This window comes from Nilaparvata lugens, chromosome 1, assembly GCF_014356525.2.
Source record: "Nilaparvata lugens isolate BPH chromosome 1, ASM1435652v1, whole genome shotgun sequence".
Lineage (NCBI taxonomy): Eukaryota > Metazoa > Arthropoda > Insecta > Hemiptera > Delphacidae > Nilaparvata > Nilaparvata lugens.
In genome coordinates, this window is record NC_052504.1 from 42896164 (window position 1) to 42912481 (window position 16318).

Consider the following 16318-nt stretch of genomic DNA (forward strand, 5'->3'; position numbering starts at 1 on the left):
CGACCAATCAATGAATATACTGCATTGCTCAATCAGGAGATCTGTAGAGTCGGTAGTCTGTGGGTGCCCGCTGGAGGTGGAGAACGTTTTTCGCGATGATTGTCCTACCCCCTTTCTGAAAATATTCCATGTGAATATTCGATTGTACAATAGAAATTTTGTTGAGACACTTATAATGCTAAGTGAATTCCATTATAAGCCATATGTGATAGTGCTGACGGAGGCTTGGTTGAGGGATGACAATAACCTAATTCCAATAGATGGGTATGAGGCTGATTGCACAACAGTTTATTCTAATAGAAGTGATGGAGTTGTAGTTTACACTAGGAAGGATATAATGACTGATTGTAGGGATCTTGAAATTGGCGGTGCCAATTGTCTGGAGGTAAAGTTAAAATTCAATAGAAAGAATGTGAAACTTCTAACCATTTATCGGAGCCCTAGGTCTAACTTCGGTGATTTCCTTTACAGTCTATGAAACTACTATGAGGTTTTCGAGGAGAACACTATATATATAATGACAGGTGATATTGAACCTCATTGATAATAATACAATTTATGAACGTGACGAGTATCTTAATTTTTTGGTTGGGAGCGGTTTTGTTAACTGTATCAATTCTCCCACAAGGGTCTCTCCTACAACTAGTTCTTGTCTCGATCATGCGTTTGTAAGACCGATGGAAGCTCCTGTCATTAGAGCAGCCATACTCAAGTCTCATATTACTGATCATTACCATAGATGAAGGATAAGTAAATAACTATATTATTCTTGTCTCTGTCATTACGCAACTGTTATTGGCCTACAGTACCCTCCGACAAACAGGGACCCGGCTCTTCTGCTTAATATCTCTCCATTCCGCAATATCAATTTTAGAATTTTTGATAAAATAAGAAATGAAACATGGCAAACTGTAATCAATGAATATGATACCAATATAAGTTCTGATAACTTTATGGAAATAGTTGAAAGAAATCTAAATGAAGCAAAATACACACCAATTAATCCTACTAGTAGAACATGAGTCATAAAACCGTGGATAACTCCTGCTCTTGTGTGTTCAATACGTGAGAGAGACAGATTGGGGAAACGATTGAAGAATGAACCCTATAACACAGTCTTGGAAATACATTATAAAAATTACCGGAACAGACTTTCTAATTTAATCCATGCAACCGGAAAACAATACTATAGTAACCTTATAGCTGAGAATACAAATAACCCCAAAAAATTATGGAGAGTAGTAAATGAACTGGCAGGAAGGCAAAGAGAAACTAATGATTTTCCAATTTCAGATTTTACCCAGAATTACAATAATATGGATAGCATTAAGCAAGTGACAGACAATTTCAATAACTATTACTCAAAGGTAGGGTATAATCTAGCTGTAGCTCTGAATTCGGGTGGTGAAAGGATTGTAGCAGATGAAGATTTTTCCAATCCAAATACTTTCTTTTTCCGAGCTGTAACAGAGGCGGAAATTACTTCAATAATCCTTTCTATGAAGGGTGACTCTGTCCCTGGATTTGATGGTGTTGCAGCGTCCCTAGTTAAGAATAATGCTGAATACTTTGCTAAACCTTTAGCTCACATAATCAACAATAGCATGAGACAAGGCGTTTTTCCAAGAGCCCTGAAAGTAGCAACTGTCATTCCCATGCACAAGGGTGGAGATAAGAATGCATACCCGAATTTCAGACATATATCACTCCTTTCTGTTTTCTCTGAAATATTGGAAAGGGTGGTGAGGGTACAGCTAAGTAACTTTCTTGAAGCTGTCACGTGGTATTTTAGCACCACAAAATATTTTTGAAATGAACTATTGAGCTTTAATAGGATTATAAAAAAGAAAGGAAAGATAGCCTAGTCAAAGTACCACTTGAGTAAAATCGAATGTTATTAGTGATAAAGAGTAATCATATTATCTAAAGCGATAAGAAAATCATGCAAAATTGTAATTCAACAATGATGAGGATTCATTGAAAATTATAAAGCGGCTTATTTATTATTGGCAGATCATAGAAAATAGAAGTTTGCATGTACATTTGAGGTTAGAATTCTTTGTTTTTGTTTTAAATGAATCAAACGATCTAGGATGAATCGATAGTTATTTGAATCAATACCCAACGAATCAGCTGATTGCTCGATCAACCAGTATAAATTGAATTATAAAGTTTACTCACAAAATATGATTTATATACACTAGGGAAGGTTTATGTGAATAAATGGGGACAACTATTATTGCTGCATGAGTATTTATTGCAATATGAAAAAGTATGAAAACCAAGCGTACACAAAGCTCATATAAAAAATTGAATGTACACTACTTGATAGTATCGTATATCAAGATTTATTTATTGGAATAATCTAAGACAATCACTCCATTTCTTTATATAAAAACTTTTTATTTATCTTTCTATAACAAAGTTGAAGAAACCCTGAATCTGAAGTAACCAATTGTATTGAGTCTTACTAAAATTAGAAAGCCAATCAGAAGGAAGCTTACAAATCATTCGAGGAAGAGATGAAATTTTTCTGAAAATCATTTCTCTTTGGCTTGTGATCCCGATCTGTGAGGATGCACATGAGAATTAGGGTTCTTTCTTCCTACTAAATTTCAAAATCATCAAGCCAATCCCTTTTTTAAATGTGAAATATTTGTAATTAATGTTTTTTTATCTGTGAACTCAGTGTTGTTAAAGAGTTCTTAATTGTAATCTGTTCCCATAAATATATTTTTAATACTGAGAGAAATCTATAAGAAATCTGGACCATGTGCAAGCCCAACAGAGATGAAAAGGACCTGCATAATTAATTATTGGAAATCATTAATTCACTCTACAAGACCTTCAAGAACATCATTACTGTGAGTGTTAGTTCAAACGAGCTCAATTTTAAAGGCCTTTTAATAGTGAATTGGGGAATTGATCAAAGTGCTATATGAATTAATTCAAGTTCAAAAAATTCGCAACGTGTTGAGTGCTATCATATAGTCTATAAGTACGCTTTATGAATTTATTTGATTTATGTAGGAAGCTTACTTCCATGCACGGCACAAACTCATAAAAATCCTGAGATCATTGTATGGTTAATTATTACTTACTCATTGATTAAAGTATGTCATGTTAAATCTACAGACCGAACAGGTTTTAAATTGTAGAATTCTGAATTGACTTGAAGTCCATGTATCAGTATTAAATACTTATTTATGATTTTTAAAGCTCACAACGGTGAATGCTGTTAAGCCTTGTAATAATTATTCAAATTATAGAAAAGAATTTGTTTAAAGAAATTAGGATAAAAGAATATTTCATATATATTATTTTATGGGAATATATTTTATGTTTTATGTCAGCATACAAAATCATAGAAGTTTTTATTATATCCTAATTCATCTCGTGATATACAATTTGAGCTGTCTTGGTACCAAGAAAAAATATTCTGCAGCACATAAAATTAGTGAATCAATTAATATTGATCTTATTAAGAGCATTCATTACTTATCATCCTTTGATGATAGTCATACTAGTCTGCCAGAAAAATCATATTGATAATTATATTAATAAGATTTCAGTTATATCATATAAGGATCCAGAGAGCTTCAAGAACTGGCGTTGTAAGTACTAAGGAATTTCAAAAGGATAAATTGGTGGATACCTGTATTCATGGTGAGCGTTTAAAAAATCAACTAGAAAAAACCATAGTTGGTCTTCATTATTCTCAATTGGATACATGGTTACTGGTAATCAGTCATCAAATATCTTTTTGATTTTCTCATTGGTATTCTTCAAGAACTTCATAGAAGCAGCGGTAAGAATTATTAATCAATCACCAGTCATTGAACCTTGTGGTGATTAATTATATTTGGAAAATTCATGTATCTACCACTGAGCTAGAGCTGCGGTTTGCACCCAGCGATTTTGTGAGCCGGACGGCCTTAACTTTTTGTGAATTTATTCACAAAATAGGGATTTCAGCAACTGCTCTCAGTAATATCAAAAATACCACACCACATATGAATGGTTGGCAATCCACATCCTTATACAATGGCACCACAAGCGTGAGGCATGATGAAAAGCTTACCTACTCAACCTTGCTATCAATGCTAAATTAAATTATTAATAAAACTGAAAGCTGCAAGAAGTATAATCTGAAGTTGATTCAACAGGATATATCTGATGATCTATTGTAAGTTTCTGGCTAAAATAATTGAGTTGCTCTTCAAGTTGAAATTTTTCTAGCTGCATTAATACAGACAAACTGTATCACACAAGTTTGACAACATAATTCTCAATAAAAGAGAAAAATTGGATGGAAATTTCCATAAAATTTATAGCAAAATTTTGATCTTGATCTTTGAATCTAAATATTGTATGCTGACCAGGGTTATAGGTTATTTCAAATATAAGAATTTTATTGATATCAAGGAAGATAAGACCCTACCTGAAATTTTAAGAGCTATATTAGTAGTAATTTTCTCCATGTTTATAGTAGTACCTGGATCACTTGAAGATCTTCGTGTAATATATGTACATGACACTTGAAACTTTTAACACCACACAATCTTATCCAAAATAGGCACTATCAGTACGTCCATTTTAATATTCCTGCAATTTGGTAGTACACTTGGCAACTTATTCAAAGTTTCCATAATATCATCACCATGAACCAGTCTCTGGCTAACTCACAAATCTCCTACTTTAGCGACCATCCCCAGAACCCTACGAACATGACACTGGCCGATCAACAACCCCAGGACAATGCAGCGGAGACTCCATGGGAGAGAGAAGGAGGCAGCGTATGCTCCGTCAATTTCAACCCGCAAAACCTGGCCCAACTGTCCTCTACTGAGATTGAGAATGCCGTTGATGCTATAAATACCGAGGAAAGTCCAGCTGATGTAGATGAGGGAGTGAGGGCGTCCAAACCAGTACCGACATCTCCACAGGCCACTTCAAACACCGCCGAGGGAACAGGGAACACCACCATCAAGTCGCCGGCCGATGTGACCAGTCAACCGCCATGGCCGTTCATAATAGAGAGAGAAAATAATTTATTTCGCTAACTCACTCACAATAATGGCTCTAGTCTATTGCGTATTAAATTTACTATTATAACTTTGGAAAAGGCCTGAATTAAAGAGAGTGCCCGGCACAAGATTTATTTATTGGAATAATCTAAGACAATCACTCCATTTCTTTATATAAAAACTTTTTATTTATCTTTCTATAACAAAGTTGAAGAAACCCTGAATCTGAAGTAACCAATTGTATTGAGTCTTACTAAAATTAGAAAGCCAATCAGAAGGAAGCTTACAAATCATTCGAGGAAGAGATGAAATTTTTCTGAAAATCATTTCTCTTTGGCTTGTGATCCCGATCTGTGAGGATGCACATGAGAATTAGGGTTCTTTCTTCCTACTAAATTTCAAAATCATCAAGCCAATCCCTTTTTTAAATGTAAAATATTTGTAATTAATGTTTTTTTATCTGTGAACTCAGTGTTGTTGAAGAGTTCTTAATTGTAATCTGTTCCCATAATATATTTTTGATACTGAGAGAAATCTATAAGAAATCTGGACCATGTGCAAGCCCAACAGAGATGAAAAGGACCTGCATAATTAATTATTGGAAATCATTAATTCACTCTCAAGAACAGACCTTCAAGAACATCATTACTGTGAGTGTTAGTTCAAACGAGCTCAATTTTAAAGGCCTTTTAATAGTGAATTGGGGAATTGATCAAAGTGCTATATAAATTAATTCAAGTTCAAAAAATTCGCAACGTGTTGAGTGCTATCATATAGTCTATAAGTACGCTTTATGAATTTATTTGATTTATGTAGGAAGCTTACTTCCATGCACGGCACAAACTCATAAAAATCCTGAGATCATTGTATGGTTAATTATTACTTACTCATTGATTAAAGTATGTCATGTTAAATCTACAGACCGAACAGGTTTTAAATTGTAGAATTCTGAATTGACTTGAAGTCCATGTATCAGTATTAAATACTTATTTATGATTTTTAAAGCTCACAACGGTGAATGCTGTTAAGCCTTGTAATAATTATTCAAATTATAGAAAAGAATTTGTTTAAAGAAATTAGGATAAAAGAATATTTCATATATATTATTTTATGGGAATATATTTTATGTTTTATGTCAGCATACAAAATCATAGAAGTTTTTATTATATCCTAATTCATCTCGTGATATACAATTTGAGCTGTCTTGGTACCAAGAAAAAATATTCTGCAGCACATAAAATTAGTGAATCAATTAATATTGATCTTATTAAGAGCATTCATTACTTATCATCCTTTGATGATAGTCATACTAGTCTGCCAGAAAAATCATATTGATAATTATATTAATAAGATTTCAGTTATATCATATAAGGATCCAGAGAGCTTCAAGAACTGGCGTTGTAAGTACTAAGGAATTTCAAAAGGATAATTGGTGGATACCTGTATTCATGGTGAGCGTTTTAAAAATCAACTAGAAAAAACCATAGTTGGTCTTCATTATTCTCAATTGGATACATGGTTACTGGTAATCAGTCATCAAATATCTTTTTGATTTTCTCATTGGTATTCTTCAAGAACTTAATAGAAGCAGCGGTAAGAATTATTAATCAATCACCAGTCATTGAACCTTGTGGTGAGTAATTATATTTGGAAAATTCATGTATCTACCACTGGGCTAGAGCTGCGGTTTGCACCCAGCGATTTTGTGAGCCGGACGGCCTTAACTTTTTGTGAATTTATTCACAAAATAGGGATTTCAGCAACTGCTCTCAGTAATATCAAAAATACCACACCACATATGAATGGTTGGCAATCCACATCCTTATACAATGGCACCACAAGCGTGAGGCATGATGAAAAGCTTACCTACTCAACCTTGCTATCAATGCTAAATTAAATTATTAATAAAACTGAAAGCTGCAAGAAGTATAATCTGAAGTTGATTCAACAGGATATATCTGATGATCTATTGTAAGTTTCTGGCTAAAATAATTGAGTTTCTCTTCAAGTTGAAATTTTTCTAGCTGCATTAATACAGACAAACTGTATCACACAAGTTTGATAACATAATTCTCAATAAAAGAGAAAAATTGGATGGAAATTTCCATAAAATTTATAGCAAAATTTTGATCTTGATCTTTGAATCTAAATATTGTATGCTGACCAGGGTTATAGGTTATTTCAAATATAAGAATTTTATTGATATCAAGGAAGATAAGACCCTACCTAAAATTTTAAGAGCTATATTAGTAGTAATTTTCTCCATGTTTATAGTAGTACCTGGATCACTTGAAGATCTTCGTGTAATATATGTACATGACACTTGAAACTTTTAACACCACACAATCTTATCCAAAATAGGCACTATCAGTACGTCCATTTTAATATTCCTGCAATTTGGTAGTACACTTGGCAACTTATTCAAAGTTTCCATAATATCATCACCATGAACCAGTCTCTGGCTAACTCACAAATCTCCTACTTTAGCGACCATCCCCAGAACCCTACGAACATGACACTGGCCGATCAACAACCCCAGGACAATGCAGCGGAGACTCCATGGGAGAGAGAAGGAGGCAGCGTATGCTCCGTCAATTTCAACCCGCAAAACCTGGCCCAACTGTCCTCTACTGAGATTGAGAATGCTGTTGATGCTATAAATACCGAGGAAAGTCCAGCTGATGGAGATGAGGGAGTGAGGGCGTCCAACCCAGTACCAACATCTCCACAGGCCACTTCAAACACCGCCGAGGGAACAGGGAACGTCACCATCCAGTCGCCGGCCGATGTGACCAGTCAACCGCCATCCGCCACCACCAACCTAGAAAAATGCAACACCAGATTAGACTCTTCAGTCATTTATACTACCAATCTCATGGCAAATGATTCCATAAACGAATTCAAACTCTTGCTCAGCCAAGCCTCAGAAGGACAAGCTGAAAAATACAAGAAGATAACCTAGTCAAGAACCACTCAAGTAAAATCAAATGTTGTTAGCGATGAAGAGTAATCATATGGTTATTATCTAAAGCGATAACAAAAACATGCATAATTGTAATTCAACAATAATGAGGATCCATTGGCAGAATTAAAAATTATAAAGGGGCTTATTTATTATTGGCAGATCATAAAAAATAAAAGTTTGCATGTACATTTGAGGTTAGAATTGTTTGTTTATGTCTTTAAATGAATCAATCGATCTAGGATAAATCGATAGTTATTTTATTCAACACCTAATGAATCAGCTGATTGTTCGATCAACCAGTACAAGTTGAATTATAAAGTTTACTCACAAAAGATGTATTATATACACTAGGGAAGGTTTATGTAAATAAATAGGGACAACTATTATTGCTGCATGAGTATTTATTGCAATATGAAAAAGTATGAAAACCAAGAGTACACAAAGCTCATATGAAAAATTAAATGTACACTACTTGATAGTATCGTATATCAAGATTTATTTATTGGAATAATCTAAGACAATCACTCCATTTCTTTTTATAAAAACTTTTTATTTATCTTCCTATAAAAAAGTTGAAGAAACCCTGAATCTGAAGTAACCAATTGTATTGAGTCTTACTAAAATTAGAAAGCCAATCAGAAGGAAGCTTACAAATCATTCAAGGAAGAGATGAAATTTTTCTGAAAATCATTTCTCTTTGGCTTGTGATCCCGATCTGTGAGGATGCACATGGGAATTAGGGTTCTTTCTTCCTATTAAATTTTAAAATCATCAAGCCAATCCCTTTTTTAAATGTAAAATATTTGTAATTAATATTCGTTGATCTGTGAACTCAGTGTTGTTAAAGAGTTCTTAATTGTAATCTGTTCCCATAAATATACTTTTTAATACTGAGAGGAATTTATAAGAAATCTGGACCACGTGCGAGCCCAACAGAGATGAAAAGGACCTGCATAAATAATTTTTGGAAATAATTAATTTACTCTACAATACCTTCAAGAACAACATTACTGTGAGTGTTAGTTCAAACGAGTTCAATTTTAAAGGCCTTTTAATAGTGAATTGGGGAATTGATCAAAGCGCTATATAGATTAATTCAAGTTTAAAAAATTCGCAACGTGTTGAGTACTATCATATAGTCTATAAGAATGCTTTATGAATTTATTTGATTTATGTAGGAAGCTTACTTCCATGCACGGCACAAACACATAAAAATCCTGAGATCATTGTATGGTTAATTATTACTTGCTCATTGATTAAAGTATGTCATGTTAAATCTACAGACCGAACAGGTTTTAAATTGTAGAATTCTGAATTGACTTGAAGTCCATGTATCAGTATAAAATACTTATCTATAATTTTTAAAGCTCACAATGGTGAATGCTGTTAAGCCTTGTGATAATTATTCAAATTATAGAAAAGAATTCATTTAAAGAAATTATCGATATAAGAATATTATATATATATATATATATATATATATATATATATATATATATATATATATATATATATTATTTTATAGGAATATATTCTAAGTTTCATGTCAGCATACAAAATCATAGAAGTTTTTATTATATCCCAATTCATCTTGTGATGTACAGTTTGAGCTGTCTTGGTACCAAGAAAAAATATTCTGCAGCACATAAAATTAGTGAATCAATTAATATTGATCTTATTAAGAGCATTCATCACTTATCATCCTTTGATGATAGTCATACTAGTCCACCAGAAAAATCATATTGATAATTATATTAATAAGATTCCAGTTATATCATATAAGGATTCAAAGAGCTTCAAGAACTGGCATTGTAAGTACTAAGGAATTTCAAAAGGATAAATTGGTGGATACCTGTATTCATGGTGAGTGTTTCAAAAATCAACTAGAAAAAACCATAGTTGGTCTTCATTATTCTCAATTGGATACATGGTTACTGGTAATCAGTCATCAAATATCTTTTTGATTTCCTTGATGGTTTCTTCAAGAACTCCATAGAAGCAGCGGTAAGAATTAATTATCAATCACCAGTCATTGAACCTTGTGGTGATTAATTATATTTGGAAAATTCATGTATCTTCCACAGAGCTAGAGCCGCGGTTTGCACCCAGCGATTTTGTGAGCCGGACGGCCTTAACTTTTTTTGAATTTATTCGCAAAATAGGGATTTTAGCAACTGCTCTCAGTAATATCAAAAATATCACACCACATATAAATGGTTGGCAATCCACATCCTTATACAATGGCACCACAAGCGTGAGGCATGATGAAAAGCTTACCTACTCAACCTTACTATCAATGCTTAATAAAATTATAAATAAAACTGAATTCTGCAAGAAGTATAATCTGAAGTTGATTCAACAGGATATATCTGATGATCTATTGTAAGTTTCTGGCTAAAAAAATTGAGTTTCTCTTCAAGTTGAAATTTTTCTAGCTGCATAAATACAGACAAACTGTATCACACAAGTTTGATAACATAATTCTCAATAATAGAGAAAAATTGGATGGAAATTTCCATAAAATTTATAGCAAAATTTTGATCTTGATCTTTGAATCTAAAGATTGTATGCTGACCAGGGTTATAGGTTATTTTAAATTACCTAAAATTTTAAGAGCTATATTAGTAGTAATTTTCTCCATGTTTATAGTAGTACCTGGATCACTTGGAAGATCTTCGTGTAATATATGTACATGACACTTGAAACTTTTATCACCACACAATCTTATCCAAAATAGGCACTATCAGTACGTCCATTTTAATATTCCTGTAATTTGGTAGTACACTTGGCAACTTATTCAAAGTATTCCATAATATCGTCACCATGAACCAGTCTCTGGCTAACTCACAAATCTCCTACTTTAGCGACCATCCCCAGAACCCTACGAACATGACACCGGCCGATCAACAACCCCAGGACAATGCAGTGGAGACTCCACGGAAGAGAGAAGGAGGCAGCGTATGCTCCGTCAATTTCAACCCGCAAAACCTGGCCCAACTGTCCTCTACTGAGATTGAGAATGCCGTTGATGCTATAAATACCGAGGAAAGTCCAGCTGATGGAGATGAGGGAGTGAGGGCGTCCAAACCAGTACCGACATCTCCACAGGCCACTTCAAACACCGCCGAGGGAACAGGGAACACCACCATCAAGTCGCCGGCCGAAGTGACCAGTTAACCGACATCCGCCACCACCAACCTAGAAAAACTCAACACCACATTAGACTCTTCAGTCAGTTATACTACCAATCTCATGGCAAATGATTCCATAAACGAATTCAAACTCTTGCTCAGCCAAGCCTTAGAAGGACAAGCTAAAAAAATACAAGAAGATATACAAGCAAGCCAAGATAAAATCACAGAAAATATCATAGAAAATATCAAAGCTATACAACAGGTGTCACGTTGTATTCTAGCACCACAAAATATTTTTGAGATGAACTATTGAATTTTAATAGAATTATAAAATAGGAAGGAAACATAACCTAGTCAAGAGCCACTCAAGTAAAATCGAATGTTGTTAGCGATAAAGAGTAATCATATGGTTATTATCTAAAGCGATAACAAAAACATGCATAATTGTAATTCAACAATAATGAGGATCCATTGGCAGAATTGAAAATTATAAAGCAGCTTATTTATTATTGGCAGATCATGAAAAATAAAAGTTTGCATGTACATTTGAGGTTGGAATTGTTTGTTCATGTCTTTAAATGAATCAATCGATCTAGGATAAATCGATAGTTATTTGAATCAACACCTAATGAATCAGCTGATTGTTCGATCAACCAGTAAAAGTTGAACTATAAAGTTTACCCACAAAAGATGTATTATATATACTAAGGCAGGTTCATGTAAATGAATAGGGACAACTATTATTGCTGCATAAATATTTATTACAATCTAAAAAAGTACAAAAATCGAGAGTATACAAAAGTCATATAAAAAATTAAATGTATTTTGCATGATAGTATCGTATATCACGATTTATTTATCAGAATAGTCTAAGACAATCACAATCACTCCATATATTTATATAAAAACTTTTTATTTATTCTTCTATAATGAAGTTGGAGAAACCCTGAATCTGAAGTAACCAATTGTATTGAGTTTTGCTAAATTAAAAAGCCATTCAGAAGGAGGCTTACAAATCGTTCAAGGAAGAGATGAAATTTTTCTGAAAATCACTTCTCTTTGGCTTGTGATCCCAATCTGAGAGGATGCACATGGAAATTAGGGTTCTTCCTTCTTGTTAATTTTAAAAATTATCAAGCCAATCCCTTTTTTAAATGTAAACTGTTTGTAATCAATGTTTATTTATCTGTGAACTCAGTGCTGTCAATGAGTTCTTAATTATAATCAGTTCCCATAAATCTTTAATACTGAAAGAAATCTATAAGAAACCTGGACCATGCGCGAGCCCAGCCGAGACAAAAAGGACCTGCATAATTAATTATTGGAAATAATTAATTTACTCTACAAGACCTCCAAGAACATCATTAATGTGAGTGTTAGTTCAAATGAGCTTGTTTTATAAAGGCCTTTTAATTAGAGTTGGGGAATTAATCAAAGCGCTATATAAATAAATTCAGTCAAGGAAAAATTTGCAATGTGTTGAGTGCTATCTTATAGTCTATAAGAACGTTTTATGAATTTATTTGATTTATGTAGGAAGCTTACTTCCATGCACGGCATGGACTCATTAAAAACCCTGAGATTTTTAAATATTAGTTTAATAATTATTATTTGCTAATTGATTAAAGCTTGTCCTATTAAGTCTATCGACCAAACAGGTTTTAAATTGTAGAATTCTGAATTGACTTGAAGTCCAAGTATCAGTATTAAATATAATAAATTTTTAATCTTCAAAGCTCACAACTGTGAATGCTAGTAAACCCTGTGATAATTGTTTAACTATTAAAGAATTTATATATATTGGAATTATAAATATAAGAATGTTTTATATATATTATTTTATGGGAATATAGTTTGTGTTTTATGTCAGCATACAAAATCATAGAAGTTTTTATTTTTATCCTAATTCATCTCGTGATATACAGTTTGAGCTGTCTCAGTGCCAAGAAAAAAAATATTCTGCAGCATATAAAATTAGTGAATCAATTGATATTGATCTTATTAAGAGCACTCAGTACTTATCATCCTTTGATGATAGCCACACTAGTCTGCCAGAAAAAATATATTGAGAATTATATTAATAAGATTTCAGTTATATCATATAAGGATCCAGAGAGCTTCAAGAACTGGCATTTATTTATTTATTTATTTATTTAATTACAATATGGGCGCATACAGGGCAAGCCCCAAAAATTGCTCCCCAATCAAAACAATAGAAAATACATCAATTTCTTAAAAATATATATTTTAACACAATAAATAAAATATACTCCTGAAAATAATAAAAATAACAAAAAAAGCAAACTACAAAACTGAATAAAGTTATAAAACTAAGCGTGATAAACTAAAAAAAAATTAACTAATAAACTAAAAACTAATAAAATAAAATAAAAATAATAAAATGATAATAAAAATCTGAATAATATAATGCAAATTTAGATAAAATTAATTGAAAAAAAGAGATGCAAAAATAAAATCATTACTAATAAGAGGAAATTTATATAAATTTTATGAGAGATGAAGATGCTGATGATGATGATGATGATGCTGGAGATGATTCTGACAATGAAGATGATGATGATGACTATGGAGACCAGGGTGAAGAGAAAAGAAGATTCAAAAAAAAGATAATAACCTACATAGAATTACCGGCGGAAAGATGGTGGGTATAGGGCTGCACAAGCTTTCTTGAACTGCAAAGTTGACAAATGAAATGGATCAAGATGAGCTCCACAAAGATTAAAAAGACACATCATACGATTAACTGGAGAATTATAGTGATTATTGGTTCTGCACTGAGGAAGCTGGAACCTAAAACTGGAACGCCGAGCCACTTGGGGGACATAGATGTTAAGCAAAGAAAGAAGGTAAGAAGAATCAATCCTTCCATTTAAAAGATTATACAGGAATACAAGCAATCTGCAGTTACGCGATGCCCCAAGGGATTGCATTTGAAACATTACTCTCAGATCAGAAGTTGGGTAATTGAAAGGACAAACTGCATTGAAGTGTTTAAAGTACAAAAATCTTAAAAATTTATTCTGGATTTTCTCAATCTCCACACTCTGAGAAACTAGATAAGGATGCCACACCTCGGAGCAATAATTGAGCAAACTTTTAACAAGTGAGTTGTACAACAGAATAAGAACTGAAATTTCATTGAAATGAGAGCAAGTTCTGCGAATAAATCCTATTTGCTGGCACGCCTTGGAGCATAAATTCCTCAAATGAAAATGAAACTTAAGCTCAGAATCAAAATACACTCCAAGGTCCTTAAATTGATCAACACGCTTGACTACTAGATTATTGATAGTATAAACAGGAACCTGGGGGTCTCTCTGCCTTGTGAAAGTTACAGTAGCGCATTTATCAATGTTGATCTTCAGCTGGTTTTCACTGCACCAGCAAAATAAGCCATCCACATCACTCTGAAGCATTCGACAATCATCCTCCGACTCAATCACCTTGTAGATTTTTACATCATCGGCATAGAGAAGGCAAGAAGAATGCTTTAGGACTCCAGGCAAATCATTTATGAATAGCAGGAAGAGTAGAGGACCCAGATTAGAACCCTGCGGAACGCCTGACGAACTAGTATAGAATTTAGACTGGTTACCACCAAAAGAAACAGATTGAACTCGGTCAGACAGATACGAGGAGATAAGCCCAACACTTGGAATGGAAAATCCAAAGAGTGACAATTTATTGCACAACACCTTGTGGCTCAGAGTGTCAAAAGCTTTAGAAAAATCAGTGTACACAGTATCAACACGCAAACCCCTATCAAGATAGGCTGATACCTCACTTCGGAAATGCAACAAATTGGTGACAGTAGATCTCCCAGGCAAAAACCCATGCTGATGTTCAGTCAGTAATGGTTTAACATGACCAAAGATTTTCTTATAAATACATTTTTCAAAAACTTTAGCAAAACAGTTTATTATAGAAATGGGCCTGTAGTTATTGATAGCTTGTCTACTACCAGCTTTGAAAATTGGAATTACTTTGGCCTGCTTCCACAGATCTGGGAACGTAGATGTCTTTAGTGCTAAATTGAAAATGAATTTAAGTGGTTCCAAAAACAATTCACAGCAACCCTTGACAATATAAGGTGGGATACCATCAGGGCCAACTGATCCTACCCCCTTGAGACTTCTTATGGATAAATAAATATCATCTGACGAGATTGCATCAATGTGAAAAGGAGAGTGATTGATCAGGTTGTCTCGTGCTTCAGTGTTACTGTCACTTTTGCTAAATACAGATGAAAAGTATTCAGCAAAACCATCCGAAATGTCATTGCCAATGAAAACTCTATTATTCCACTTCATCACATTCTCAGTACGTCTCATTTTACGTTTATTGTTAATGTAGGTCCAGAAACCTTTCATATCACCCTTAACGCTCAATTGAACCGAATTTATATAGTTATGATAGGCTGCGGAAATTTTTCTTTTCAAACCTGAACGTAGTCTCCGGAACTCCTCATCATGATAAGCCGAGACTCTTCTCCTCCTGGCACATCTGTTCTTTCGGTTTATGTCACTAATTATATCCTTGGTAAACCATTGAGGATACTTACCAGTTGCATTAGTAACAGCTCTCTTTGGAACAAATAAATCAAAACAGGAATAAATGAGTCGATAGAATGATTCGGTTGCCCCATTGACATCTGAGGACAAATAAACTCCAGACCAATCAGCATCTCTTAAAGATTCATAAAGACCAAAGAAATCAGCTCTCCTGAAATTATAGTACAGTTTGTACAATTCATCAAGGTGATCAGATCCAGCGCAAATTATTGGAAAAGAAACAGAAAGAGTTGGATGATGGCTATCCTCAGCCACAAGAAAATCATCAGATCTCACCACCTCAACATCAAACGAGCTCAAAACTAGATCCAAGGTTCGACCATTACCATTCAAAACCCCATTACGAGACTCCAAACCAAGCACTCCCATGAACTGACCCAAAGCGACCGCCAGACGAGAACCGCCACTGAAATCAAAATCGGAGCAATTGATCTCTGGGATATTCCAGTCTCCAACAATTAACACATTACCATCAAAAATATCATTGAAAGATTCAACCAACTCAAAATATTGAAGGTAGGTTTCAAATAGAGTCGATGGTTTAAAGTAAACAGAATTTATGTAATATTGTGCATTATTTAATGAAATCTTGATCCAAAT